Source organism: Marmota flaviventris, chromosome 7 (genome assembly GCF_047511675.1).
Source record: "Marmota flaviventris isolate mMarFla1 chromosome 7, mMarFla1.hap1, whole genome shotgun sequence".
Taxonomy (NCBI): Eukaryota; Metazoa; Chordata; class Mammalia; order Rodentia; family Sciuridae; genus Marmota; species Marmota flaviventris.
The window spans coordinates 68,824,993-68,836,220 of record NC_092504.1 but is presented as its reverse complement, the minus strand read 5'-3'; positions in this window follow the sequence as shown (position 1 = coordinate 68,836,220).

Below are 11,228 nucleotides of genomic sequence, written 5' to 3'. Positions count from 1 at the left end.
GAAAGGAGTCATGATAACCTAATTGTCTTTTAAAAACCACACCTCTTAATAGCATCCCTTATTCAAACCATAGTTATGAGCCCAACAGACACAGAGTCTGCCTACTTCCTCAGCCAGTATGCACAAAAGAAACGCTTAAAAAAAGGTGTGAATTTCATGCTTATCCTTAAGTATGGAATGTTTGAACTGTAGCAAGACTTGGGATTTTACATTTTTAATATGTACACCAAGTACCTCATACTAATGGTCTGATGACAAAAGAACTAGTCAACCATTGGTTTTTTAATGTATCTTGGGGTCAAAATGTGCCTTCAGGAGTTCATTACAACTCAATACTACCCACTAGCAAAGCAATTCAAAATACGTGCTACTTGCCAGACAGTTGATTCCTGGAAGGAAGAAAGAGAGTCAGAGTAGCACTTTAACCAAGAGAAGTTACCTGATGGACACTGATGCTCCAGTACAAAAAGAAGTCTTCTGTTACTCGTGTAAGAAGCATCTCCCAGTTCATTTCTCTGGAGGCCACACAGGGCCCTGATTCATTGTCAAGAGGTCCCACCAAGAACCAAAGAAATCCGACTCTAACGGGGAACAAGAAATCCTAAGTTCTAGTTCTCAGTAGTAGCTCCCAATTTTGTTTTTCATATGATGGAGCTTCTGCCTATTCTATTTGCATGCTTACTAAGAGGTTTTACATGTGTCATTTTCTAGACAATAGAATCTTAATGTCCATTCATATTCAAAATTACTAAATAATTACAGTTATAATCTTGATGCTGCCCAACATATATATTATTTAACAGAAACATTAAAAAACTGCCTTAGGCCACTGGATTATACATGGGTGCTGAAAAGAGAACACAGAGGAATCAGAATTCTTGGACTCAAGGCCTACCTAGCCATAGTGATTGTGAAATTCACTTACTTACTAGGACTATGTCATTCCTCTATAGAATGAAATGCTGATCAAAGTGATATAGAACAGTACTTTACAACCTCTGGTCATAATCATGTATGGAATATAGAATTAATCTAGTGAGTCAAGAAGAAAATGGAGAATGTGTTTCCCTTGTATGACTGTAAATATTATTAGTTTTGTATGTATGTCTGCAAAGTTCTTGTTTCAAACATGTTTTGCAGGACTCTTGAGGCTACTGAACCAGGATATAAAACAAATTTCTTAGTCAACAAAATTGAAAAACCACTAATTTAGAAGATTCCCTTCCATTTCTAACATTCTCTAATTCTGTGATTTTACCTCATCTTTTATTGACCTTGGGAATTGCCACATGATGCCAACTAATCCAAGTTTGTTTCTGCTTTGCTACAGCTTCAAACACCAGATGTGTCCATTATCAGCATATTCTGAAGAATATTTACTTATATTTATGAAGGTCACTGCCCAATCTCCTGTGGCCTCTTCTCTTGTGAGCAGATGCTGGTATTTTCCACTGACCAGTGAAGTTGAGGTAAAATTGGACATTAGAGCTACAGCTATAATCTCTAAAATGATAGAAAAGACTTTTTTTAGAAAGAGGCCAAAAAATGCCTCATGCCAACCGCTCCAATTGAATGAGATACATAGACAAGCCCACCTGAGACATGATCTCAGAAAACTGATGGGTATATAATGAAACCATGATGTTTGGAGGAGCCAGAATGGAGAACACAATAAAATTAGTATAAACTAATACCCTAGAGAAACAATAAGCAGAAGTTTCCCAGGCTGTTTTTCTTCATGTCCCTGACATCCACTCTGAGAATTCTGTTGTACCCACTGTTTTAGTCAGCTTTTTTGCGGCTGTGTCTTAAAGACCCAACTAGCACAATTGTGGAGGAGGAAATATTTATTTGGGGGCTCACAGTTTCAGAACTCAATCCACACTCAGCAGACTCCATTCCTCCGGGGTTTGAGGTGAGACAGAATATAGTTTCAGAAGAATATGGCAGAGGAAAACAGCTCAGGAGGATTAGGAAGCAGAGAGAGAGTTCACTTACCTAATACAAAATATATACTCCAAAGCCATGGACACAATGCCCCACCTCCTCCAGCCACACCCCACCTGCCTTCAGTTACCATTCAATTAATACCATCAGGTGATTAATTCACTGATTAGGTCAAGGCTCTTGTAACCCAATCCTTTCTTCTCTGAACCTTCTTGCATTGTCTCACATGTGAGCTTTTGGGGGACACCTCACATTTAAACCATAACACCCGCTTTAATTTCAGAAAAAATAAGTTATGCACATTATTTTCTAACTTAAGATTAATAATATACTCTTTGAGTGACAATGATATTTGCTGTATGGTGTGTAGGAGGGTGCCCATCCCTTCCATTCTATCTTCACTGAGAAGTGGATCCAAATAATGTGAAGAAATCTGGCACTTACACAGGTCCACCCAGAGCTTCTAACAGTCAACAAGTGTATATACTCAATATCACATCCAAAGGCCATCTGGATGAAAAGTATTGTTATGACTAGAAATTTTGAGTTATGTGAAATCTTTGCAAAATACCCTCCATATTTAATTGATTTATACAGGTGCTGAGGAGCAGCTTAGATATGGCTCTACACAATCATCCATCCCTTGGTATCCATAGGTATTGATTCTAGAATCCCCATGGATACCAAAATCTGCAGATGCTCAAAGCCCCTTACATAAAGTAGTATAGTATTTTTATACACACTACTCACATCCTCCCATATACATTAAAACATTTCTAAATTCCTTATAATACTTAATACAATATAAATGCTATATAAATTGCTGTTATGCTGTGTTGTTTAGAAACTAGTGACAAAAAATGTCTGTACATGTTCAACACAGGCACAATTTTTTCATATATTTCTGGTCCATGCTTGGTTGACTCCATGGCTGCAGAAATCATGGATTAGGAGGGCTGACTATGTAAGAATATCTAGCAAATTAAGGATACCAGCAAAAAAGAAACTGACAGTGAGTTTCAAGTAGAGTAAGCAGGAGCTTGAGAGAGAATCTCAAGGGAAGGATATGGCAAATTTGAGAAGAATTTGCATAAATTTGAGTGTCAAAATGAGATGTGGCTCCAGATACACAGCTAACAATTCCCAGCTCTCTCTGCTTAGACTCTGGGTTGGCTTATATATACTTTAAAGAGGAAAGGGACATTTTTTTTGCTAACTAAAGGAGCTTAACACCTTGGGGTCTAATTTATCTTGCTATGGAATCCCTATAACTGATCATATTCTAGAGGAGAGATGTCAATCCCATGCCCACTTTGGAAGAACAAGGAGGGATGAAACCCCTGGTGACCTAAGCCATCAGCTTGGCTGCCCACTTTGGCAGCAAACCCTGTTTGGCAGAAGGGAGTGTTGTAGCCCTGCCTAGCAGCCACATCAGTGGAAATGCTCCTCTGGTTAGATGGCACCTGTGACTGCAGATCCCTCGACTTGGTAGTAAAAACAGAAGCAGTCATGTCTTCAATCCTAAATCAGTGGATTGTGTGTGTCTGCATGTAGAGACTATCCACGGTAGGTCTTCAGCAGCAGCAACCAAAAAAAAAAAAAAAATGAAAACGCTAATTTGGGATGCATGGAAAATATTCTTGAAGGATCTCAGATGTATTTGGGGAAGAACTTTGCAGTCCCACAGCAAATTGTTAGGGAATGAAATTTTGCTTCAACTGTTATCAAGACATTGTTACAAACCAGTGAAATCTCTAGATAATTATATTGCATACAAAGGGAGTAACTTCACTTGAAGCAATCCCAAACCGAAATCACTAGAGCTGTTTTTGATAAAAAGAGCATTAAGCATTCATGGTATGTCTTTGCCAACAGAGTAATTGCCAAAAAATAAAATAACCCTTATTCACAGGAACAAATGATTAAGAATAATAACAGTAGGGTGGCCTATCAGGTGGGTAATATTTGTCCATCCACACTACACAGGTTTACAAGAAGTGCAGAAATTCACCAGCTAGACTTTAAATGCTCACTAAAACTTCCTGGTCTAGCTGACTTGAATTCTAGACTAAAAAACTTCATAGTATTTTATAAGACTAAAAAATTTTATAGTATTTTATAGTGATTTCAGTAAGAATTGGAATTTTTCTCTATACTGTGGAAATAATCATCACAATCAGCTTTTCTAGGAGCTTTTAAAAAAAGTTTAAGAAAAATTAGCATTGATTAATTGTGAAACACATTTACCTTATGAACCTCAAAATCAATTTACTTTCCCAGTTCTTATAAAATATCAGTTCCAGACTTAGTTCTTCATTTTATGAGTATATTGAATCCAGCGCTGCCTTGGACTCTTTAGACATTGCACTAAGCAGTGCTGTGGGTAAAGAAATGATGGTGGAATGTGATGGACATCATTATTTAAAGTACATGTATGAAGATATGAATTAGTGTGAATATACTTTGTATAAAACCAAAGATATGAAAATTATGCTCTATATGTGTAATAAGAATTGTAATGCATTCTGCTGTCATATATAAATAAAAAAAATAACACACACACACACACACACACACACACACAAATACTGCTGAATTCTTTGAGACTTCAAAATACAGCCAAGAAAGTAAATTATACAAACTAAAACAAGTTAAAATTACAATTTCCAGGATCTTTCTTTTCTCTTTCTATGAAAGATCAATATAATCTCATAAATACTTTAACACACTTGTTAGCATTCTTGAAACAATTTATATATTCAATAATATAAAAAAGATAAATTGATAATCATTAAAAAAACAGTGTTTATGGTAAAAAACAAATACCTTTTAGACAAATACTTAAACATTTGCTGATTTTTGTAGTTCAGATTCAATAATGGGCCCATGATCTTGTTGAAGACCACATATCTTAATAATAAAGATGATAAACATTTTTAATGGAAAAAAGACAGAAAAAGGGAGTGAGAATTTAGGTAATATTACCAAAATAAGCCCAAATAAGGTTGCTGCCTTTTAGGTAACTCAGAACTGGTAAATAACTTTGCTTATGTATATAGTTGTAGGCAAGGTATTATAAATCACAATCAGCTGTTGAATTTAAAAAATAAAGTAACCTTTCCCCAAATAATTAGTTTGCATCTCAAGAAATCACAAACCAATGGAACTTCTGAATTAGAGAATTTTTTAACTTGCCTACTCTGAATATTCAATTAAAAATAAAAATTCCTATGTATTGAATCCCACTATAATGGAGAATTTACTGGCTACAAGGACACAGTTGCAGACTGACTCCTAGTTGCATCCTTCCTTCTTATTGTCTGTGTTCATTGAAATGGCCATTGGTAATAAAACGACCACTTGTAGATACCTTTCTACCCTCACTTCACTATTCTACCTGACTGAAGTTGAGAAGTATCACCCATTATTTCAGCCACATCTGATTTATGACCACATATTGTCATGAAGTCCATATGTTATCATTTCTTTTCTTCCAATAGCACTGGTAGAGACACGCCTTACAACCAGAGACAGGCTAGTTTCTCCCCATGTCATCTTTAATATTCGACTTTTAATAGAATTTTAGGCATAAACAGTTTTATTGCAAATGAAGACTAAGTATTACCATAATATTGAAAGTATTGACTGATTTTTAGATTTGGACAGGGGACTGAAGTCTGAAGTGATACTGGGAGACAACTGATGCATTTCTGGAGTCACAAACAGATGAGCTAGAATAGCCCCAGTGCATCTAACCTTGGGACATGGGGCTACAGTCAGAAGCTAGGAACCCAGAAACTCTGGTTTAGAACTTTCTGCTTTGGTAGAAAAACAAACACATTTCAGGATGGCTGAGGGTCAGACAGAAGAACAGAAAGCTAGATCAAAGCACAGTCTGGATGGAAGCCAAAATAAAAGCTTTGCTTTAACCAAAGTTTCATGTAAGGAGAAAAAACTCCTCCAACTGTAAACCACTTGAATATAAGGGCTATGCCCGGCCAGGCATGTGCATGTGTGTGTTCGCACGCGCACACACACATACACACACACACTACACACACACACATTCATACATCATTCAATTAATGTCTGACTGAATGCATGGTTCCTTGAAAATCCAGACCTCAAATCCTACTCTTATCACACTTGATTGTTTTTCAATTTTACTCTTAATTTTACAGTTTTAAATTGAGATATAATTTACATCTGGATCTTAAGGATTCAGTGCAATACTTGGCAAATGTATACACTGTATGCCCAGGACCAGCTTTATGGGTATGTGACCTGGGTAGCTGCACAGAGTCCTGCATTTAGAAGGGGTCTGCACTTGGTTTAATGCTTTGATATTGCCATTTTAAAAGTCTTAATAACTTCTGAACAAGAAAATAATCCTTTCATTTTGCACTGGGTCCTACAATTTATGAAGCAAATCCTAGGTGTAACACACACCTCTATCTAGAAACGCAACATGTTACTCACCCAGAAGGCTTCTTCATGCCCTTCCTCACAGATTACTTTCACCCATTCTAGAACTTGTAAATAAACAGTATGTTCTCACTTTCTTTTTAAGGGTACTTTTATATGCAAGATCCAGCAGCAAAATTGGTCTAGAAATACAGTTTATATAATAGTTCTATGACTAAGTTGTTGGTAATATCTTGTCATAATCTCTGATCTTCCTGGAATATAATAGGAGTTTAATCACTTTTCATGACTAAGTAAATGGTAAATAAATAAGTAAATGATCTTCAGTGTTTTCCTGGACTCTAAAACCCTGCACCTTCTCTGTCATCCTAGTTACTCAGAAGGCTCAGTAAGGATCACATGTTCACGACCATCCTCAGAAACTTAGCCAGAACTTGTCTTAAAATAAAATAAAAGGCCTTAAATGTAGCTCAGTGATAGAGCACTTGCCTTGGATATGTGAGCACCTGAAATCAATCCCTAATACACCAAACAAAGATCCCTGCATCTTCAAGATCAATAATTTGATCTAGTATTCCTTTTCTCAGAAACCTGGGCAATTCTGAAACATTCCTCTTTTAAGGCTATAGAATTTTGAGAACAAATCAGAACACACACACACACAGAGACACATAACTTGTATATTCCTATATTAAATTACCATAAAGAAGTACAAGTGTGACACCTTTGAAATTTTTGCAATTGTATTTTTAAAAGAATATCATTACATTTATTTCAACAGGGGCCTATAATATTATCACCTATATGAAATCAAGCTAGCCACATTTGCTTAATTTAAGAGGTACTTTATTTGCCTATTAATTCTAGAGTAGAGAAAAATAATAATAATAATTATTATTATTATTAAATAGATAACTTCAACATTGAATATTTATGAAGTATTTATTACCAAACCATGCATCGAAAGTTTACATGCAGGTGTGAGGCCAAGACAGGGGACTCAGCTTCTTAGTTTAATGATTAGAATAATGACTGCAACTTCACTAGGTTTATTGGAATGCTGCATATAAAATCCTTAGCACAGTGCCTGGCATTAAATAAGGGCTCAAAAAATAATTAGCTCCCATTAGGTTGTAATTTAACCAAAACAGCAACACCCTCTTTAAAAGACAAAGAAACCACATTTTGCAGAGATGGATGAACTTGAAGGGTGGGGACAGCCATGTGACGGAGCTAAGATTAACTTAAATCCTTCTGATTCTAGATTCTTGTGTTTAAAATACTACTTTTCTAGAATGACAAAATATGTACTTTATAGTACAAACATAATCCATAGTTACACACTAAACAACGGCAAATCGTTCTTTTCCAAAATATTTGCCTATGGCATCAAGTTTTCTCATTGTATTCTCATTTACTTTGCAAGTCCAGTCAGGTGACTTTCTGCGCTTTTCAGCAGGCAGTGAACAAAACGTAGCTTCATTTTCTGACCTTTTTGCTGAGCAGTACTTCTATGAAACACAACTTGAAACTCTCATGTAGCTACTTGCATGCACAAAATTAGGCCACAGCTTTATTTAATTCAGAGTCTGCCAGAACCTCTCCCTTATGAGTTGTGTTACATAGTAAGGGTCAACAACATCACACTGTATACATCAAAATGTTTCTATTCTTAGAGTCCAGGTGAGATCTCTATGCTTGTCTTCTTAAATTTCATGCACATTTAACAGGTTATTTTCCTTTGTTTAGGAAATTTCAATGTGACAATTCAGGGTGATATGCTGAATATCTTCTCTTTGCCCCTTATAGCCACTCCCTACCATTACCCACCCTGGCATGCTGACCTGCAGGAATTGTTTTGGGAGCTACCTTGTCCTCTAGCCCTCAGTGATACTGTCACTGCCATAGAGTTGAGGCAAGAGTAAGACAAAAGGGAAGGAGGAGAGTTAGGTCAGGCACTTATTTCCTTCTCTCCTTCCTTCTGGGTCACCTTATGTTGACTTCATCTTTCTCCCGGAGGCTACCTCTCTGTATACAGTTATATCTCTCTGTCTTTCTGTCTTTGTCTATGTCTTTCTGTCTCTATCTGTCTCTCTATGTCCCTCTCCTTCTCCCTCTCCCTCTCCTTCTCCTTCTCCCTCTCCCTCTCCCTCTCCCTCTCTGACACAGGTAACTCCATGATACACCTGTGTCTGCTCTGGAGTGACAGACTACAGCAGCATTATTTCCCAGAGGATAGTCCTGAGAATATTCCAATTTTCAAGTAAGAAAATATCAGTGTCAAATTAGTTTCACAGACCAAGTTAAGCAGAATTAAATATTTCTTACTTTCACATCTCACGCATTTGGGGGATGTACGTGTTCACTGATAACCTCCAAGAGGAGGAAGTAGTAAGCAGCATTTCCTAAATTTTATCTTACCTCCAGAACAGCTGCTGAGACAGAATCGAGGTAGGGCTTTACCAGAGTGAGGAAGGTGGCGGATGTGGAGGGCTTAGAGGGGAGTAAAATCTGCAGGTAAACACAGGCTCCCACCCTTCACTGGCTGGAATGTTTCAAGCAGGACACTGGGAAGGTGTCAGGGAAGGCTGAGCTAAGCTTGCCAACACAATAATGATCTCTGGGTGTTTGGTTCATCTAATTGGTATTTCTTCAGGCTCTTGCCTACTGGGGATATCTGTTACTGGCTGTCACTTCTCATTACAGTCTCTCACGACTGTTCATTACATTTTTTCTCTCTCTTCTGACCACACGGCATTTGCAATGAGACCAGCCAGTTGTCTTTCTGAAATGAACTAGTATACAGATACTTCAAAATATTCTTTCATCAACTTTTTCACTATTTACTCTGTTATTTTTCCAGGACTTCTGGGCTTTAGTGCCAAAGTCCAGAATTGAGTTTTATGTAATCATAAGCCAATGAGACAGTGCTTTTCCTTTTAACAATTAAATGATCTCAAATCTGTTTTGAGCTATTTTTATTGTTCTGGATTAATAGCCTTATTTTCATGTTCATTGTTGTTTTAGAAAGTTAATAGTGCCAGACATCTGAAAGACAGATCACCACTCAACTATACTTGCTATTTTTATTTTGCTCATTCTGTTAGACTCAGTTCAGTTTTTTAATTATATACAGTTCTCTTTCAAAATATGTTGACACTCTAATTAGTTTTGAATAGCATTAAATGCTCTCACTGTGCAATTTTTTTCCTTTCTTAGACTAATATATCCATTCACAAAGGACATATGACTTTATAGCTTAAAACCCTGACATAGTAATGACAACCTGACTCTTTGTCTTGTGCCCCTGAATTCTTACAGAGAGTCTTAATCTCAAAAACCTGATTCAATCTAGGTCTGCATATAGAACCAGTCTTTTTTAATATTTATTTTTTAGTTTTAGGTGGATACAATATCTTTATTTTTTTTTTTATTTTTATGTGGGGCAGAGGACAGAACCCAGTGCCTCACATGTGTTAGGCAAGCACTCTACCACTTGAGCCACAACCCCAACCCAGGACCAGTCTTATACTAAAACTGTGTGAGATTTTATACCAACTCTGACCTCCAGTTTTAATTTTCCTCTTGCCTTTCCCCCCCTAAAAGACTGTCTGCCTCTGCCTCTGACCGCAATGATTAAGCCTCTGTCTTTCAAAGAGGTAAAAAGTAGATCGCCATGTTAAAGGGATGTCTTATAGTGTGGTGATAAGGGCAAACAAAGGCTTCAGTGTCCAGCTGTCTAGGTTTACGTCTCTGCTCCCTTATTGCTCAGTTCTTGTATTATAGTTTTCTCATTTCTCTGATGGAGCTAGTAACAGTGTGTACCTCATAGGTTTGCATCACACTTAAAATGACACATAAAAATAAAAAATTAATTTTTATTGTTATCTTAGATCCTTTGAGACTAGGTATTATGGTTTAGATATGCGTTAGTCCCCCAAAAGCCCATGTGTGAGACCATGCAAGAAGGGTAAGAGATAAAATTATTGAGTTATGAGAACTTTAACCCAATCAGTGAATTAATCCCCTGATAGGAATTAATTGGTGACTAAAAGCTGGTAGGGTGTCATTGAAGGAGGTGGGTCCTTGGGGGCAAGCCTTTGGGGTATATATTTTGCCCTGGTTTAGTGGTGCTCTCTCTCTACTCCCTGGTATAATGATCTGAGTCACTTTCCTCCACCACATGCTTCCACCATGATGCTCTGCCTTACATCCAGCTCCAAGGAATGGAGTCAGCCCTCTATGAACTGAGACCTTTGAAACTCTGAGCCCCCAAATAAACTTCTCCTCCTCCTCTAATTGTTCTTGTCAGGTCTTTTGATCACAGCCACAAAAAAAGCTGACTAAAAACTAGGGTGGTTCTTCTTTCTCTAGCTGTATCAGTTAAAGCCCCGGTTCAATATGAGACAGAATACACCTCAAAAATATCGAGGGACTTGAAAGATTCAAGAAGTTTCTAGAGATGCAAGGAGGGTTGAAAATCACTAAGGACATTTGAGGCACTGAACACCAACAATGGCTGCAATCATCACTCTAGTCTTGAATAACAAATTCAATGAGACCTGGAGCCATGGAGGAGGGGATAATTGGCAGGAGAGCCTTGTTGGCAAGAGCTGGAGCTGCTATTTTAGCAGTGGAGAGTTGCTATTAGAAGCATGGCCCAAGCAAAATATGGAAAAGAAATTTCCTATCTTTCTGTCCCCTCAATCTTTCAAACCTGTTGGCAATGGCATTCCTAGGAGCAGACCATTCAGAGAATATAGAGAGGCCAAAGGGATGGAAAATGATTCTAGGTGCCAGGCTAAGCAGAAAATAATCCAAAAGCCAGTCTTTTAGGGGCTTTTTCTCTAATGTAG